This window comes from Phallusia mammillata, chromosome 4 (genome assembly GCF_965637545.1).
Source record: "Phallusia mammillata chromosome 4, kaPhaMamm4.hap1.1, whole genome shotgun sequence".
NCBI lineage: Eukaryota > Metazoa > Chordata > Ascidiacea > Phlebobranchia > Ascidiidae > Phallusia > Phallusia mammillata.
In genome coordinates, this window is record NC_137255.1 from 30,558,812 (window position 1) to 30,580,307 (window position 21,496).

Here is a 21,496-nt window from a genome sequence, read left to right on the forward strand (position 1 = left end):
TTGAGTAAAGGTCGTCGCGTTCGTAGCCGGGATGTTCCAGCCACTTAGTTCGGCAACAAACAGTAATAGTTGCAGAATGGAAAATTACCAAGTGGAATAATCTATCTATGGGACTTGACCGAGCTCTAATACTTCAGACATATTTTCAACACAACAGAAACGCACGAGAAACAACCTTTGATAGAAAACAAATTCGGGGTATTTCCATCAACAAATTATCGCGTTCACGGCAATCTCGGGTACACGATTGTTTCATAAAAAACTCCTTAATTTTTACCAAGAGGCTGTCAGATTGAAACGTGGCGACGCAACAACAGGGCACAAAAGACGATGGGTGCTAAGAAACTATAAAAATAACTTTTAGGGTCTGGAGTGTTAAATTAGACCTCGTTTATAAAGCGGCATCTTAAAGGTTGTCAGCACTCATGCACTCTAGCATCACTAAACTTGTGCGTTTCCCGTGTTTGTGTCAGTAAGCACCGGAATCTCACAACAATTTTGCTCCCAAAGTTATCACTGGTTTGAAGTAAGAAGCTATTGCTGCTGATTACGCCAAACGCGCTATTGCAAATTCACAGGTAAACAAATCACCAAAATAACAAGGAAATGGGTTTGAACGCAATTAACAAATGTTGAGGGCCAGTGTACAAACATTTCCAAATAAATACCTTACAGTAGTTGTGTGTTAAAACTGGTTCCGATTTATCCTCGGTCGTAATTCAATTTCAATATTAATGAAAAACATTTCAGTAAAAACTTGTTAATATGAAATAAACGAAGTCCGGTTTGCTAACAATTAGCAAAGATTAAAGGGGAATTTTGTGTAACTCGTATATGCTGTGGTTAAGCGAACATTGTTTAGGCTGATAATCTCCTGGCGACCTTTGCAGCCATGTTAAAACCACAATAACTACAAAACAATACCTGCCGCAAACTAGGTTGATTGTTGTTTATAAGTTCAAAGGTTGATATAACTTACTTTGTATCTTTTCTTCTTCTTCACGATTCCTTCACTCAACCAAGTTCGCGCTTCTTCAGTCGTCATCAAGCCAAATTTATAGCAAACTGCAAACAGCCATTGTGTGACTGTCTGCTGAGCAACGCATTTTTTCTCCATCTCGGTTGAAATTTGAAAACACGTTTGCTCCAGGCCTAACACGTTGATTGCCTGATGTACCTGATAGGACAACATTGTTGTGTCACTCATAAAAACAGTAGTACTAACAATATTTTTAACAGACAAGAGTAAATTTAAGCTGCAGACACTGCACACAATTTCGGCCTATAAGATCTCATAAGTGCAAAACACTCAAATACTAGGGTGGCTTAACACACATTGCCTTTGCACATACACTATAACCTATTTTAAACCGGTTTATATATTCTACACTTGCTGAAAGCTCATGGGTCCCCAGACATGCAAAGTTGTTAAAACTGTATTTTACAAAATAAAAAGGCCATTAAAAAATTCTGTAGGCTCAAGGTATAAACGTTGCAATCAATTTGACCATTATGTGGAAAAGTTTCCCATTTTACGGGGTTGGGAGGTAAATATTGGGCCTACATGGTAAAACTTAACAATCAACACCTCAAACCGCTTCGTTTAATAAGTAAACCCCTTTTCAGAGGCTAGTGGGGTAACTGATAGGACCGCAGGACAAACCGTCCCTAAGGTTTCGAAACTGAAACGGAGAAAAGGTTGTCACGTTCTTAGACGGGATCTTCCAGCCGCTTTATTTAGCAACAAACGGTAACGGTTGCGAGGTGGAAATTACCAGGCAAAGTAATCCATCTATGTGGCGTGACCGAGCTCTAAGGCTTTCGACATATTTTAAACAGAACAGAAACGCACCAAATCAATCATGGATAAAAACAAAATTCTGTGTATTTCCTTCAAGAAAACATGTCAAACACTTTGGATTACCGCAAATCAGAACAAACTTGCGTGAATTCATATGGTAACTTTTTCGGTATATGTATAATCTAACATAATCAAAATTGCAATGCGAGACACCTACTGGCAACAATTATTCTGTGGGAATGTCTGTTGCGTGTCAACAAATGTTTACATTTAAAATGATAGGTATATTTTAGGCGTTAAACTCATATTCCACGCATTGCAAAGCAGCAAGAAGGCTAATGAGATGAGATGCATCGGGACGTGGAAGAAAAGCATCAGATTGTTTATAATTCCGATTATTTTTGCAAATCCAGTTTGCTTCAATAAAAAAACTATAATGCAAATTAGAGAGTTAACTATAAATCTTGCTGCACGACAATCTCGAGCACACCACTGTTTTGTAAATTACTCCTTGATTTTTACCCAGATTGAACTTTTTCTCAACCAAAAAAGTTCAACGGCATGGCGCAAATAACGATGTGTGTTTTAGAAACTATAAAAATAACTTTTAAGGTCTGGAGTGTTAAATAGATCTCGTTTAGAAAGCGGCATCTTGAAAGTTGTCAGCACCCATGCACTCTTGCATTGCTGAACTGCGCGATTTTGTGCGTTTTATTACCGTGTTTTATGTCAGCAAAATTGCAAATAAATGGATTTAAACACAAATAACAAGTATTTAAAGACAGTATACAAGCATTCCTAAATAAAATCTTACTGTCGTTGTGTGTGAAAACTGGTTCTGCTTTACCCTTGTGGAAACAGTTATGGAAAATTTTTTAACACAAAACTTGTTACATGAAATAAATAAAGCCCGATTTCACTAACACAAACATTAATTAGAAGTTTTGTGTAACTCGTATGTGCTGTGTGCGAACAATGCTTAGCTTTTGCTGATAATCTCTTGACAACCCTGCATCAATGTAAAACTGCAGTAGCTACCAAACCATACATGCCACAAACTTGAATCATGAATCAGCTTTCGATGCTAACAGAGTGTTAAATTGCCCACAGCACATATAAGTACAAAGTTAACATAACTTACTTTGCCGTTTGTCTTTTCCACGATTCCTTCACTCAACCAAGTTCGCGCTTCATTAGTCGACATCAAGCACTTGCAGCCAAATTTATAGCAAACTGCAAAACGCCATTTTGATTATCGCGTCACGGCTGGTTGATCGGCAAAGCCCTTTTTTCCCTCTTGCCGGAGATTTGAAAACTCGTTCCCTCTCAGCCTAACACGTTGATTGCAAGATGTGAAATACCTGATAGAACAACAATGTATTGTCAATTAACCTATAATAAAAAGCAGTAATTACCTTTTTTAAACAATCAGGAGTTAATACAGCGTTGGTGTAAATACTTGTACTGTGTACTACGTTAAAATTTGGTTGCTTTTCATAGATGACCACTTCTTAACAAACACACATTAACGAGAATATATTTGCAAGATTACAACACAAACTTACTTGGAGTTATAGAAAGACTCCCAGCATGTTGTTTAAATTTTTCTTCCAGCTTTTTTCTGGTTTAAATTCATGCTGCTTTTGAACAAGGACGAGGTAAAATGCAACCGACTGCATTTTACCTCGTCCGCGTCAACTAGCAACTGAATGTGCTGTTGGTGACTTGTTGGTTCTGTAATGGACAAAGTTCTGTTGTAACAAATATATCAATTGTTTTGTAATACGTAGATAAATCCTATAATGTAGTCCCATAATAAGCAATGTGCATTGCAAAAAATCAAAGCTATTTGAAAAGGCAGTGTAAAAATTTTTATTTAAAAGAAATATCATAAGGATGAGGCCATATATAATCGTCGCAGTTAGACACAATTAACTTATGGGACTTTTTTGCCCACTATAGGTTAGTACCAGTGTTAACGCCTTTAAAACCTCACAAAACTTCAGGTTTGTAACTCTTCCGTTGGGATTTAAGTTTAAACAAGGGCGCAATCTGCAAATATTGGTCCGAAATAAGAAAACAATTGTACGACAAAGTGGCGCATTAGATACTGCAAAACTCTAAATTAACACAAGCACCAGACAACCTGTAATATCCAAAGGCAAGCGACCTCGTCCGATGTGCTCAGTAGCGCCACCGCCTGTCTGCTGTTATCACCTTATAAATCAGGTTTATAACGTTGCTCAATTCTGAATATTATATATTCTGTAATTAGCCTTTAAGTTGTGCACTGCTGTAGTTTTTTTGACAGCGTTTGTAATTAGCTCATTTCCCTTTTTAGAATGGGCTGGGTCGACATCGACGGAATAGAGCATGTTCAATTTCCCTCCAACGTACACATGCGGTTGTCGGTCCAGTGCCAGTGTGAGCACACATATAGTTCGGCGTTTGTTAAAATAGTTGTTTTGCTTAATACTAATGGAAGAATAGCATTAAAGACCGAAGTAACTACTTTCATAGAAACCTGCTTTGTACAAAATACATATATCTCATTAATGCCTGGAATTCATTTGGAATTGAGTTTGGTTTGAAAGGTAATTTACTTAATTACTTAGGTTATAAAAAATGTTTTAAATCTTTCCGATAAAATATTTTGACAGGTTTTCTGTGAATGTTATGTATATCTTGCTTCCTAAATACACATTTGTAAAATAAAATATGTGACTGTTGTTTACTTTTTAACCACAAAAATGCGACCACCACCATCACTTCATCTTCGGCAAATCAACACAAGTTAGCTACTAAAATCGGTTTTGCATTTCTCATTGTTCTAAAAAAGCGTTAGGGCTTGCTCGCAGCCCTCCTTTTTTAGATTCAGACCCGAACCGGAATATTTGGCAGTTTGACCAAATAAATTCGGTTGATTCATTTGTGACGTCACGCAAAGTTGTACGCTACGGTTTTAAAATGTTTTGTTTCCAGGAAAACAGTTGCGGTTTGTTTGGAGTGGCATAAAATTAGCTCTTTAATAAAAATTGAAGTGATGACTGTTATTGCGTAGCTTTTTTTGTTCGTTTAACGAACAATTCGTAAAAATTGCTGAATAAATTTCACCACCGAGACTTTTTTAAATTCTAAACCGCTTAAAACAAAAACATCATATTTTAAGTCGGTTTAATCTAAAGCAAAAGTTAAAGAATTATTTCTATGTTTTTGTATGTTTGAAGTTATTAAATGGAAAGAAAATCATAGGGTTGGGGTTGTTGTTTTTTCCACGGGACAATCCAGTTTCAAACCAGTTAGGGCCGGATTATTCCGCCTACCGAACCTCTAAACCGGTTTAAATCTATTTATTCCTATTTTGTTTTTTTGGGTCAAATATTCAAATCAGGTAGTAGTGAACAACTTTTTGCATTCTGTAATACTTTAGGTTTGTTTATTGGCTGCTAAGTTACAGAATAAATTGTGAATTTAAATGATCGCATTCCTTAGTGGTGCCAACTGGATTGAATGTTCGCACACCACACATATGTTGTTGTGAAATAAAACTTAAAACGTCAAGTTTTACTCGGGACTGAAAAGGTCGTCGAGCTGTGGCGCTCAGGACAGGAAAATCATGTGCTGCTGCGTGCTATACTGGACAATCATCATCAACAATTTTCAGCTTAATTTTACAGTAAAAATTCATACTGAGTTGGTCATTTTGAGTTTTAAACCTTGATATTCATGACCTATTAAAATTTGATATTCAGACTTTTACGGGTCCTGTGGCAGCGAACTAGCTGTACGCTCTTATGGGGCCTGTCGATCTGCGCAAAACTGTAAACCCAAAACTTCGTTTCTCGCGCCCCTGAACCGATTGTTGTTAAACCCGTCAGACACACAACTGTTGATTTGTCTTATCAGTATTGCACAGCCAGGTATTACATGTCCTGTTTATCACGTCGTGCCCACTGTTTTGTGCTTCCATGCTATTGCTTAAGTTACTGCTTGGGTCACGTGTCCCCTGATGATTAATTTGTCAAAATGTCAAAAAGAAAATATTGATTTAATCTGAGCTTGTAATAAAGATGCGACCAACGTATGAAACATGCATCAGAATAAAGTTTTTATTTGCAGATGCCCCTCCCCGCCTCAACACGTGACGACCGGCCGATAAAACAAAATATCATGTCGTCTCCTTTCATGAAAATAGTTACAAAAGGACAAAACAGAAACGTTGGAACACAAAAATGTTACGCCAAGTAGTCACATAAAAATGTCTCATATGTTAACAGGGTAATAACTTAATGTTTACATTTAAATTAAGTTGTACAGACCAACACTACAAGCGGAAAGTTAAGACAGCATAGATTGCTGGCGGTGGCGTCCCTTGCTAGATAGGCCAGCAGGGACGCAAGAAACATTTGATAAAATAGGAAAACAATAGTTACATAATAAAGGAAACATTTCAACACAATATGTACAGATCTACAATGCAGAAAGGCTGCGCAAAGCATAAAAACATGAGAATATACATTATATATGGGCGTCATAATTTGTTGAAAACAATTTAAGAAACTTTAAAGTGAAGACGCCACTAGATGGTGTGCGAGATATGAGACAATTTTAGACTTTTTATGACGAAAACGAAGAAAAACGTGTAAGGAAAGTTAAAACTTGTACAACTTATGTGTTATTACCAGTATTTACGTTTGCATACATCTAAGAAGGTTACTTTAGTATTATATTTAGACTGTTTCATAAAGAATATATTACTGATAAGAAGCAAGAATCTTTCTTTTTACATTCTATTGTTGGGAGATTCCTTAGGTGACAAAAGTTTTTCAGCAAGGTTACTTTAGGTCATATACGCAACCAATTAATTCTCATAACACAAGCATCGAAACATTTACATCCAGGTTAAAATCTGTCGGATGTCTTACTTAGTTTCACAATGTTATGATCACAAATTAGTGGTCTGCATAGACGCCGAACATTATGCCAGAAAATTCGATGTGAATATGAAACGGAATTGGTGACGTCAGACAACTTACGTCACGATATTAAAACAACAAACTGACGAGGCCCAAATTCGTCACAATGAGAAACAAACCAACTCTTATGATGGCAACTTTACAAAAAAATCTAATTAACATAAAGGCGACGTAAAAGTACGGTGGTAGATTGAATAGTAAAGCAAAATAAAACAATACTAACAAGTATGTAGAAAAATAATTACCGCGATTGTAGGAAGATAGTTTACATCTATGTATTGCCTATTTAAAAACTAAACTAATTGGTATTTAAATGTCGTTTGTGAACAATATAATATTATTTCTTGCTACTGTTTAAATTCTCTAATAAGCCAAATGCAGTGCGCGCTTTGCGACAGTTTATGCGTAAAATCGGTTTGACACAAAACGTCAGCTAGTTTTATTTTTACGTTGATGCAAAATACCTTGCACACACTCATGTTCGGCGCCTATACTTGTCAGTGTTAAGCGCAAATAATAATGTTTGAAACAAACATGACAGTTGATAATCGTCAGGAAAAGATACTGACCCAGACAGTGGACAATAATGACTTATTCCATCGGACGTTCAGGCAATGACCAATGCCATCATTAGTGATGAAATAATGTCACTTTGACACACTTTCTGGTCAATTATTTATTGTAAGGATTTTTGCACAGATTGAGATTGTTTAAGATTGTTATGGAGACAAGTGTTCAGGTTTTACTTCAGATTTAAAACACAACTTTTCCTCGCAACTTTGATCTGATGAGATTCTTCCCTGCTTCTGTGAAGTGATTGCCCCGAACATTCAACACATTAATGTTGTGAACCACTCCTGCCAATGACTCAGTACTTTCATCTGTCAGCTTGTTCCAAGATAGATGAAGAAGTTCCATCTAAAACAAGAATAAGTTAAACACAAGTAACACTCTAGTATGTTGTAATAAATGGTGCAGTATGACGACATAGTACAAAATATTTTTGAGTAAAAAACGGATGTCACGTGTTGTGAAGTATGAAAAATAATTAATACTATAAGAAAAAATTAACAAACAAACAACTACTGATGTGTAGATTTGCTCGGGTTGTTCGTAATCACATGAAAATCACCAAATAGCATTAAGTTGCCCTATTTTAAAAGTACCATTTTTCAATTGTCGTTTAGAATGCATATAATATGTGTCAGTAACTAATAAAATCACACCACTTTATTACATCAACAATCACAAAATAAGTTAACTTAGTGTGCATTTTTTGACTCGTGACTTTGTGTTTTTTGTGCAACTTGTACTAAGTCACCACATTTTTAGGTTATTTCCTCTTTACAGTCACGCTTATCTTTCAGCTGCAGTTTTGCTGAGCAAGCTAGATAGCAGCGGCGAAATCAGGAAACTACAAAGCTTTCGCGAGAATTATTTGTTCTTTTTGTCAATTGGACGGGTAGAGAAAGCGTCAAAGTCGAAAGATAGGCCGTGTTTCGGTTTTGGTACTTTTTGGTTTGAGCCTGCTTAGAATTTTGAACAAAGCGCTTTGCCGCTTAACACGTCGTTTTGAACCAGAAAACTAAATAGGCAACGGGGCATTTTAGTGGCATTTTGACGTGTAAATTACGTATTCAGCCGTGCGGTCTAGTTTCGTATCGTGCGGACATTTGTGTGGGAAATTTTTCAAAGCAAACTTAGGACGTATATGACGTCATTAGGGAAATTCCCAAAAGGAAATGTTGGACGCCCCCCCAAAAATTTCTGGATACGCCCCTGCTGGTGACCGTAAATTGATTAAAACTCGTTTCCTAGACAAACGGCCTTAAAAACTGGTCTAAATGGACTTTGTGTGAATGAATAGATACTACAAGCCCAGTAGCCATCTTAACCGGATTTTTCTATACTTATTATGTGTAAACAATTTGAATAATGAAACAAGAAACAACGTTTCGATACACATGGTGACGTCATAAAAAGTTATTACTGATAACTAAATCGTTCAGATTTAATTGATCAAAAAATAAATAAATTGGACTTTTAGCAACCAGTAGATAAGATATAATGAGATAATTCACGTTTCTTTGCATCAGCAAAATATAAATGAAAATACCCAAATATTTGGCGGTCCTTCGTGAAATATGAACCTGTGATACGGCCACCATTGCGTAAAGGTTATGCACCTCTGCTGTGGCGTTTAAACTGAAGACTTTCCCATCTGAATGTGACACTTTTTGCCATTAGTTATTTGTGTTGTGTGGAGTGACGTGTATTGCGAGAAAATTGCCCAACCCTGTCATGAGGTGAATCTGACTTATTCAGAAAAATGTTATTTGATGTAGCAGGAATGGAACAGAAAGACGCACGGGTTGAAACTCATAAATCGGCACAAACTTTCATGTTTTAATGTTAAGGAGTTCGAACCTAGGATTCGCCCTGCGCGGATCAAGACGGAAGCAGAAAACATATCGTTGACATCTTACATGACGTAATTGAAGGATTTCATTACCACCTACGTGTCTTGTTGCGTCAGATATAACCCAATATTACATAGAAAACCAAAACAAATAGTAAATCTTTGCTATAAAGCAAAAAAAATATTTTTCGCAAGGTAGAATTCAACAATATTTACCGGTTTTCTTAGCTTTTTCACTCCATCGCAGAGTTTCTTGACACCTTCACTTTCGATCTCACATCCCTCCAGTATAAGTTGTTCCATGTTGTAAAGGCAAGGACCCAGTAAAGCTGTTCCCTTGTTGTCGATCTTGTTGTGGGAGAGTTCGAGTTTCTTCAGCTTATTTTAATGCAACAAATATTATCCCACTCATCGTAGTGACAAATTTAAGTAACTAGAACTAAACAACACAACTTGGGATTACGCCTTGTTATTAATGCTACGACTTTTTAACACATAATTTCTGTTAAACTTTAAATTTGGCATTTCATCAATTAAAGATAAAGTAAGACATGAAAACATGAAAATTAAGCTGTAGAATGTTCACACTATTTTTGTTAAAGAGAATTTACAAACCAATCCTGGCTTTGCTAGCTTAATGTAAGAAATATATTTATTTTAATTGCGTTGTTTAAATTCCGCGTTTAAGCGCCCTGGCCTTGCTGCTTCGATTAAATTTCACATCCGTGTGTCGAGTGATGTGGTGTTATAGCAACACACGAGTAAAAAGTATGCGCTGCACGTTTGTTTTACTATACGTTGTTGTACGTCATGCTGAATACAAAAAAGTGTGACAAAGTTGTTTGTTAGAAACAAAATATGTGTATAAGAGACAGTGTCGCATTCAAAATTCAGATTATCGCATAATCCAGTTAATCTTCTAAGAAAGCTACGTGTATTCATTATACCAGGGCTCGGCAACCTTTTTTGCTCTGCTCTGGATTCATATGCGTAGGATTCATATTTCATAGCGACCATGGAGTCAGGATAAAAATTTTACGTTTTTATTCTGACACCGTCCTATGACATCATTAATGCATTTCTATGCTGTGTCGCTGTAGCGCAGTAGTTTCCAAACTGTGCGTCGCAACGCTCTGGTGCATCGTTTCAATTTTCCAAGGGGGTCGCAGAATAGTTCCGTTTCGTGGATTTTTGTTGTTGTATCAATAAACGCAACTTTAATAAAAAGTGTCCTCATTAATTTTAATATGCTGGTGCGTCGCAAGTCCAGAAAACTTTTCGAGAAGTATCGCAGCAAAAAAAGTTCATTTTTGGACTTTATCATTTTAGTACAGTTCGATTTAAGTACTGACAGCCCGTTATTGCTACAGAACCTAAAAAGGCCGTTATAAAAATTGGCGAGCACGACAAACTGTTGACAAATTGGCGACAAAAAACTGTTGTCAGAAGAATAAATCTCAATTCGTATCGTCCACAATATTACACTAGTTTGACATCCTAGAAAACTAAAAATGAAAACTGTGACTTATGAGGAGTTCAGGAAACGAGCCACCGCCATAGTCGCATGCAATTATACGAAGTGAAGGGTAAGGCTCCGACTGGCGAGACGCACTCAAACAGTGGATGAAACCAACCGAGATTTCGTATTAGCTCTTGTAACGCTTGGATACCAAGACAACAAACTAAGAAATACCATCCTGTACACTTCTCTGCCTCCTGTGCTAATCGGACAAACGCCTTGCAGACTTTACCGCGTGAAAATTGCTCGAAGGAAGAACCAAACTTCAGAGATGCGCCGGGTTGAGCAATTAACGCGAACGAGTTTGTTGTTAACAGTGAAAAGACGCAGTATTAATGTTGCCCAGCTTAAACCTGAAGTAAACCTGGTCGCTGAAGAATTGAAACGCTTGGCTGAGGAAAATAAACATTTGCGGCTGGAACTAAACGATTTGAGAAATGAGACCAAACGTTTTTCCTCTCGTCTGTGCTTTCATTGCAATGGCGATAGACATTCCGCAAGAAAATGCAGGCAAGGGAGACCACGTTCTCCTATCAGGAGTCTGGGGTAAGCTCCAGGGCACAAAAACTCATTTGACACCAACGAGAGCATGCTGTACAAATATGCCAACGTTAACTTCAATGATATTTCTTGGTTTACACTAATCGGCACTTCGCCCACTGTCAGTGTGGTGTCAAGTGTAAGAAACTTACATATGTCAAGATGGAGTCTTGCCGAATAATTCAAGAGCTAATATGTGTTTGATTTAGCGTCGCTGATATCAAAGTCACTGCATCTGTTTATATGTTGTCGGATGTCGTCGAGGAGTGGCCTTCATCAAACGGCCACGTCGTCAGATACGACAGTCAAGATTTTATCGAGCGCCTGAATAAATATGCAGCCAAAGAGCCGTGTATTTTTTGAGAGATACTTAACACACCTAGTGACCCAATTTTGGGTCGCAAGACCTTCCAGTCTGGGTCGCAAATTATTTTTAAGTTTCCAAGAATATAAGCATCGCATCCATAGGCGCCGAGTTTTGCAAAAAATGCAATGTGGCGGACGTAAAATATGACGTCACTTTGTGTGACGTCACCAATGCGGGCAACCACAAGAACTCAAAAGCCCAACAAACTTTCAATAGAATGCAACGTTCGTCAAAATCAGAAAAATACGAAATATTTGAAATAATATTCCGCTGGCAATTGCAACATGTTGCTGTAGCGTTTATCATTGGTTTAGTAACGTTTAAAAAATGTTTCGTCAAGTTGTTGCTGCTTTATATTACGTTAGATAACAATTTATTACTACACATTTGCATTGTACAAAGTAATGGCCGAACATTCACTGACAGGCAATTGTGTGTTTGACGTCATAAACAAGGCACTAACCACAACAGGTTGCAGTTTTAAGCCACGTTTTGTGGTTGAATCGCCATTACGCTGGTTAAAAAGCAAAATTGTTTCTAATATTCTTGAGATTTCACGATATTTCGTACGATACCGCCACGAACTAACCAAAATTTCCACAGTGGCCGCCACCGTGCTTTACAAACTCAAGGTGGTGGCGCCACCACGCCACAGCCTACTTGGCGCCTATGATCGCATCTATAGTTTTAAAGATTTTCAGCTTTTTCAACCTCCTAATTATTATTGCATTGTTACATATGACTACGTAACTGTTACATCCAGCCTTTGTAACAGTCCAACCTTTGTAGCGTTACATCCAGCCTTTGTAGCGAACATTCGGTTTGCCCAACTAATTCAGTCGAAACGAATAATTTTACAAATATGCGGTTTTGGCTGAATAATATGTTGCGTTTCAGCCCAAACCGAATATTTTACAATCACAATTTTAAAGCGTAAAACGAGTCATTTGTGCCAAAAAAAAAAACACAATCTTCTTAAATACTATCAACTACTTGCTAATAAAACCTACCATTACGCCAACTCATACAAAACGTCAGTTATATTATCATCAGACTGGCAACTATTCTTATGCAGCAACATCATGCTTGCCAGCTGATAGTAAAGCTCTATGTTACAAGAGAATAAGGAAGCATCTGTGTCGGTGTAAACAAACGTCGTAGTAACATAATTTCAGCTATGAAGGTGGAAATTAGAACTTCTGTTAAAAACGTGTATTGCATTCAGCTAAGCGCACAATCCAGTTAAGCGCATAATAAAGCTTGGCATATTCATTCCACCATTTACTGGATATTGTGCGCAGCATATATCATAGTGATCATGAATTCAGGATAAAAGTACTGCTTATATTTTTGGTAATGTAAGAAAGGGATTGAATTGTTTTGTACTACAATAAAAATCTGCCTCAGCAACATGCCCAATAGCCGCGATATTGTATAGTGTTTTTCTCAAGGAAAGCACGTGCTGCAGGCTAGAAAAATAACTTCGTGTCGTCATAGATAGTACACCGCTCTCGCGCGTTATGCGCCAAAGTCCACCCTGACCAATCATTACCCCTGGACCAACAACATCGGTTGAAATTCCCCCCACACACACCAGTGCATACCTAGATTTTAGTAAAACAAGTCAATTTAATGTTAAAGTTTGGATAGGTGGGAGCTAAAGAAAAGGCTAACCTGCGTCAGTTTAGGCTATGCTCAAATAGTTCCAAAGTGTTTGAGTTTAACTTGAGGGTTGCGGATTTGGTCAATTTTATTTGAAATCTGCGCGAGGGCCAGCGGATCTTGATTGCCGGCCAAATAAATATGGCGACCCTGACCTCGAACCTTCGTGTGGCTATTAGGCATGCTAGGCCGGGGAAAAATAATTTATTAGCCGGCAAATATAAACCGGATTCATTAGAGCTGAGACATAGAGTTGCACGGTGATACATAACCGTTTTTGTGAAATATAACCACATACCAAGTTTTGGAACAATCATGTTACGATTATTTTCCATTAAAACGTTCTATACTATTAATAGTGCATGTAGTATGCGAAATATTTTTTCGGGTCTTATGATTATTAATAGGGATGTACCGAATATTCGGTTTGCCGAATTTATTCGGCCCAATTATTTTTGCAAAGATTCGGTAAACAAAATATTTTACGAGACCAAATTTAAAGCGTTAAATTTGTCTTTTCTGCTTATTAAGGGTACCACGCAATCTTTCAAAATCCAAAACATAACCAAAATCGCTTCAATTTTTATTTTTTCAACACATTATTGTTTTTCCCACTGTAGTAAAGAAATTAGTAATTCTTCGGCAGGTTGCCAATCATGCTTTTTTCAACGACATATGACTAAAATGAGGGTGAAAAACACAAAAATTCTCTACTAATTGCCTGGTAGAAAAACAATTTTTCATTTAAACGCTTAGCGTAGCACTTTGCGTAACGTCATGAATGATTCGGTTGATTCGGCCAAATTTATTCGGCAACACAACTTAGGATTACGCCTTGTTATAAATGCTACGACTTTTTAACACATAATTTCTGTTAAACTTTAAATTTGGCATTTCATCAATTAAAGATAAAGTAAGACATGAAAACTTGAAAATTAAGCTGTAGCATGTTCACACTATTTTTGTTAAAGAAAATTTACAAATCAATCCTGGCTTTTCTAGCTTAATGTAAGAAATTTATTTAGGTTAATTGCGTTGTTTAAATTCCGTGTTTATGCGCCCTGGCCTTGCTTCTTCGATTAAATTTCACATCCGTGTGTCGGGTGATGTGGACTTACTATTAAGAGTTTGAACTGAGCACTGTCAGCCCGTTATTGCAGCAGAACCAAGACATGTTTAACACATGTTTGTATCACTATGAGTTTTGCACTTGATGGTAGATCATAAAGTGACAGATCAAAAATGCCTGAACATCCTATGACGCAGCTACAGACGAATCCAGTTAATCCAATAATGTTTAGTCGCACAATCCGTTTAGTTGCATCAAGACCGTAATCCAAAACGGTAGCTCATTTGGTTATAAAATCGCCCGGTTAATCGCACACCTCTTCAGAACATAATCTAGATAATCGGACGGATTTTGAACAAAATATGTGACTAACTGGAAAGTGGATTTCTATGTAAATGATTTCTCAAAACACAGTAAACGTAACCCATCGCCCATGGTTTAAAAGTGTGACTTGCTGAGTGGGAGATGAGACAGGCCTCTTTATCTTTTCCTCTTTTTCTCCATTATCGTAACACTCTTTATTGCTTTCAAAAATTGTCAAAGAAAACCGTCGTGGGCAATAAGTCCGAACATCTGAATTAGGACAAAAACAACTATAAAAAAAAACTAGAAGAGTGGCTTTCTGATATACTTCCATTTTATATATTCTATACGATATTTACCAATTAACTATACACATCATTTGATCTACACATATGATTGTTTTTGTAAACAAAAACTAATGGGTCCCCACACGCGCGTTTGTGCGGATTTACAGTAAACAAATGTTGCGGTGATTTTTACATTCTTAAGGACAAATTTTTAGAAACCATTAACCCAACAATAAAAAAAAAATTGTTCGTATTCTTTTTGCACTATGATTGTCATGTAATTACAAAATTAAAAAAACGTAACAAAGACTTAAATCTAATCTCTTGCCTTGACCCAGATATAGTCCTCCAAGGTCGGGTTTTGAACAATTTTTTTAGAAAAGCTGTAACAGTTGTGTTACAGACACTTTAAATTAAAAAGCAATTTGCTACAAGTGTATACATAACAAATTGTTTTTCATTTAACTTTGTTTCGCAAAACGAGTACCATTAACCAGTAGTAACCTCTCAGGGTGCACACGCCAAACGACTGTTTGACCTTTTGACACCGTTTTCAATAGCACGCCGTCATTCGTGTTCAACAATACTGTTAAGCCTAATTCATACATGCCTTGAGTATTGACTCCTTAATTGATTGTCAAAAAAACGCTACGTTATGAAGAAAGTTCTGAGCTGTGTTTGTAATACCGACTAGTTGACCTTAAGTAACCCGTGATCATGCGGCAGCCAACCTGACAACGAGCATTTAAAAAAACATTTATTTGGCAAAACTCAAGTTAATTTTTTCATCTTAACTTTTATTAACAAAGTTTTTCTTGACATATACAAAACCGAAGCACGGTTATTAGGTTTAAATCACGTCATAGGTGTAAAACCTTCGCCAAAACTAAAAATGTGAGTGATAACTTAATAAAACGACATAGCATTGCTGTGCAAAACAGCTGATTTCTAATCACTGAAACGACGTCTCGTAAAACGTCTGTCCGACGTCAAGCTGAGCCCTCCCGCTATCGTAAACCAGTGAGTTACTCTCTTGGTACTTCTGCCTACAGTGTTTTTCTTGACCAAACGGGCGTTAGACACATCTATGTTTCGGGGGCCTATGGGTGAACCTCTGGGTCATACGGGGTCAAAATTCACATGGACCATCTATAGACCAATATCTGCAATGTGTGTAAATTTGAAAAAGTTTAAACCATTCTTTCTTGACCAAAACGTGGGAATAATAGCCGCACTAAAAATTTCACGTTTTGGGGGGCTGTGGGTGAACCGGGAGATCAAACGGGGTCAAAATTTACATGGACCATCTTTAGACCAATATCTTTAATGTGTGTAAATTTGAAAAAGTTTAAACCATTCTTTCTTGACCAAAACGTGGGAACAAATCTGCGTTAGAAAGAAAAAAAGAAAAAAGAAAAAAGAAAAAAAGAAAAAAGAAAAAAAAAATATAGACAAAAACAATATGTGTCCCCTTCAGGGAAGGGGACCCATAACCAATCGGTTTGTGCCATATTGTAGAATGTGTGTGTATATTGCTAAATCACGACTTTGCGCCGTTTTGTGAAAGTTGATATGCTTCTGAAAACGTAATTTTACTTACGCCATGCTACAGTAAAGGGAAAGGAAGCATCTCTGTCGACGTGAACGGGCGTCATCTCTGTCGACGTGAACGGGCGTTTTATATTTTTCATTTGTGTTGCTGACTATTCTTGAAACACACGTTACCGATGACCCATTACATGCCATCTCTGTCGGTGCAAACAAACGTCCTAGTAACGTAATTTCAGCAATGGAAGTGGAAATTAGAATTTCTGTTAAAAACGTGTATTGCATTCAGCTAAGCGCACAATCCAGTTAATGGCATAATAAAGCTTGGCATATTGATTCCACCATTAACTGGATTCTTCTGCGCAGCACATATAATAGTGATCATTCAGGATAAAAGTACTGCTTATATTTTTAGTAATGTAAGAAAGGGATTGAATTGTTTTGTACTGAAATAAATATCTGCCTCGGCAACATGCCCAATAGCCGCCATATTGTATAGTTTTGTCCTCAACGAAAGCACGTGCTGCAGGCTAGAAAAATAGCTTCGTGTCGTCATAGATTGTACACCGCTCTCGCGCGTTATGCGCCAAAGTCCACCCTGACCAATCATTACCCCTGGACCGACCACATCGGTTGAAATCCCCCACACACACCAGTATATACCGCGATTTTAGTAAAACAAGTCAACTTAATGTTAAAGTTTGGATAGGTGGGAGCTAAAGAAAAGGCTAACCTCCGACAGTTTAGGCTATGCTCAAATAATTCCAAAGTGTTTGAGTTTAACTTGAAGGTCGCGAAATTGGCCAATTTTATTTGAAATCTGCGCGTGGGCCAACGGCCCTTGATTGCCGGCCACACCAAAATGCGACCCTGACCTCGAGCCTTCGTGTGGTCATTAGACATGCTAGGCCGGGTAGAAATAATTTATTAGCCGGCAAATATAAATCGGATTCATTAGAGCTGAGACATAGAGTTGCAAGGTGATACATAACCGTTTTTGTGAAACATAACCACATATCAAGTTTTGGAACAATCATGTTATGATTATTTTCCATTAAAACGTTCCATAATATTAATAGTGCTTGTAGTATGCGAAATATTTTTTTGGGTCTAATGAGTATTAATAGGGATGTACCGAATATTCGGTTTGCCGAATTTTTCGGCCATATCGGTCATTTTTGCAAAGATTCGGTCAACAAAATCTTTTACGAGCACAAATTTAAAGCGTTAAACGTGCCTTTTCTGCTTATTAAGGGTACCACGCAATCTTTCAAAAGCCCAAACATAACCAAAATCGCTTAAATTTTTATCTATTTCAACACATTATTGTTTTTCCCACTGTAGTAAGCAAATTAGTAATTCTTTGGCAGGTTGCCAATCATGCCTTTTTCAACCCCATATGACTAAAATGACGACGAAACACAACCATTCTGTACTAATTTTTCCGTACCACTTTGCGTGACGTCATGAATGATTCGGTTGATTCGGCCGAATTTATTCGGCAAAACGCCGAATATTGGGTTTCGGCGAACCGAAATTTAGACGAATCGGTAGATCACTAGGTATTAGTTTATCGCTTCCAAAACAAATAGTAAATCTTTGCTATAAAGCAAAAAAAAATATTTTTCGCAAGATAGAATTCAACAATATTTACCGGTTTTCTACGCTTTTTCACTCCATCGCAGAGTTTCTCCACGCCTTCACTTCTGATCTCACATCTAGCCAGTATAAGTTCTTCCATGTTGTGAAGGCAAGGAGCCAGTGAAGCTGTTCCCGTGTTGCCGATCTTGTTGTTGGTGAGGTCGAGTTTCTTCAGCTTATATTAATGCAACAAATATTATTACACTTATCGTAGTGACAAATTTAAGTAACTAGAACTAAACAACAAACCTTAGGATTACGCCTTGTTATAAATGCTACGACTTTTTAACACATAATTTCTGTTAAACTTTAAATTTGGCATTTCATCAATTAAAGATAAAGTAAGACATGAAAACACGAAAATTAAGCTGTAGAATGTTCACACTATTTTTCTTAAAAAGAATTTACAAACCAATCCTGGTTTTTCTAGCTTAATGCAACAAATTTATTTAGGTTAATTGCGTTGTTAAAATTCCGTGTTTAAGCGCCCTGGCCTTGCTTCTTCGATTAAATTTCACATCCGTGTGTCGGGTGATGTGGTGTTATAGCAACACACGAGTAAAAAGTATGCGCTGCACGTTTGTTTCACTATAAGTTGTTGTACGTCATGCTGGATACAAAAAAGCTGTGACAAAGTTGTTTGTTAGAAACAAAATGTGTGTATAAGGGACAGTGTCGCCTTCAAAAGATTTTCTAAAGTAGATTGCTAATGTTTAAACACAACATTTGCACAACCCCAAGATCTATTGAAAATGTAATCTACATTTTGCTCTGTGATTTAAAAGTTGATCTGGCTTTAAAGAAAATTTTCATCTGTTCTATGCTACAAAAAAAGAAAGGAAGCATCTCTGTCGACGTATACGAGCGCCGTAACGTAATTTTAGCTATGAAAGTGGAAAGTAGCACTTCTGTTAACAACGTGTGTTGCATTCAGATTATCGCATAATCCAGTTAATCGCATAAGAAAGCTAGATATATTCATTATACCAGTGCTCGCCAACCTTTTTTGCTTTGCTCTCGATTCATATGCGTAGGATTTATATTTCATAGCGACCATGGAATCAGGATAAAAAAATTCGTTTTTCTTCTGGCACCGTCCTATGACATCATTCATGCATTTCTATGCTGTGTCGCTGTAGCGCAGTAGTTTTCAAACTGTGCGTCGCAACGCTCTGGTGCGTCGTTTCAATTTTCCAAGGGGGTCGCAGAATAGTTCCGTTTCGTGGATTTTTGTTGTTGTATCAATAAACGCAAATTTAATAAAAAGTTTCCTCATTAGCTTTTATTTGCTGGTGCGTCGCAAATTCAGAAAACTTTTCGAGAAACTTCGCAGCAAAAAAAGTTTGAGAACCACTTCTGTAGCGAATTGCCGAAGAGACATGGGCCAAGGGGCTTAGAAGCCGGCAGTTGGAGTTAGAGCCGAGAGGTGGTTGTGTCGGGACTGTTATATATGTGCTGCTTGCTTTTTATCGTTTTTAGACTTCATCATTTTATTACAGTTCGATTTGATTACTGACAGCTCGTTATTGCTACAGAACCTAAAAAGGCCGTTACAAAAATTGGCGAGCACGACAATCTGTTGTCAAATTGGCGACAAAAACTGTTGTCAAAAGAATAAATCTCAATTCGTATCGTCCACAATATTACACTAGTTTGACATTCTAGAAAACTGAAAATGAAAACTGTGGTTTATGAGGAGATCAAGAAACGAGCCACCGCCGTAGTCGCATGCAATTATACGAAAAGAAAGGTAAGGCTCCGACTGGCGAGACGCACTCAAACAGTGGATGAAACCAACCGAGATTTTGTATTAGCTCTTGTAACGCTTGGATACCAAGACAACAAACTAAGAAACACCATCCTGTACACTTTTCTGCCTTCTGTGCTAACCGGACGAACGCCTTGCAGAGACTTTACCGCGCGAAAATTGCTCGAAGGAAGAACCAAGCTTCAGAGAGGCGTCGGGTCGAGCAAGTAACGCGAACGAGTTTGTTGTTAACAGTGAAAAGACGCAGTGTTAATGTTGCCCGGCTTAAACCTGAAGTTAACCTGGTCGCTGAAGAATTGAAACGCTTGACTGAGGAAAATAGACATTTGCGGCTGGAACTGAATGATTTGAGAAATGCGAGCAAACGTTTTTCCTCTTGACTGTGCTTTCATTGCAATGGCGATGGACATTTTGCAAGATAATGTAGCCAAGAGAGACAACGTTCTCCTATCAGGAGTCTGGGGTAAAGCACCGGGACACAAAAACTCATTTGACACCAACGAGAGCATGCTGTACAAGTATGCCAATGTTAACATCAATGATATTTCTTTGTTTACACTAATCGGCACTACGCCCACTGTCAATGTGGTGTCAAGTGTAATAAACTTACATATGTCAAGATGGAGTCTTGCTGAATAATTCAAGAGCTAATATTTGTTTGATTTAGCGTCGCTTGCATCAAAACCACTGCATCTGTTTATATGTTGTCGGATGTCGTCGAGGAGTGGCCTTCATCAAACGGCCACGTCGTCAAATACGACGGTCAAGATTTTATCGAGCGCCTGAATAAATATGCAGCCAAAGAACCGTGTATTTTTTGAGAGCTACTTAACACACGTAGTGACACATGCTGTTGCGTAACCGTTGCCGTTGTGTTATCACGGAGTATCAATGGGGCCGTATGTTATCTTTGTTACAAATTATATACCTATTCTATAACACAGGGGTCCGCAAATAGTGGGTTGCGACCCAAATTTGGGTCGCAAGACCTTCCAGTCTGGGTCGCAAAATATTTTTAAGTTTCCAAGAATATCGCATCTATAGGCGCCGTGATTAGCAAAAAATTCAATGTGGCGGACGTAAAATATGACGTCACTTTGTGTGACGTCACCAATGCGGGCAACCACAAGAACTCAAAAGCCCATCAAACTTTCAATAGAATGCAACGTTCGTCAAAATCAGAAAAATACGAAATGTTTGAAATAATATTCAGCTGGCAATTGCAACATGTTGCTGTAGCGTTTATCATTGGTTTAGTAACGTTTAAAAAATGTTTCGTCAAGTTGTTGCTGCTTTATATCACCTTAGATAACAATTTATTACTACACATTTGCATTGTTCAAAGCAATGGCCGAACATTCACTGACAGACAATTGTGTGTTTGACGTCATAAACAAGGCTCTAACCACAACAGGTTGCAGTTTTAAGCCACGTTTTGTGGTTGAATCGCCATTACGCTTGTTAAAAGGCAAAACTGTTGCTAATATTCTTGAGATTTTACGATATTTCGTACAATACCGCCACGAACTAACCAAAATTTCCACAGTGGCTGCCACCGTGCTTTACAAACCCAAGGTAGCGGCGCCACCCCACCAC

The 21,496-nt window shown here is 37.6% G+C and overlaps 1 pseudogene; it reads left to right on the forward strand.

Moving 5' to 3' along the window:
- Positions 1-19,723: 19,723 nt before the first annotated feature.
- LOC145223780 (uncharacterized) lies at positions 19,724-20,721 on the forward strand (annotated as a pseudogene).
- The last annotated feature ends 775 nt before the right edge of the window (positions 20,722-21,496 follow it).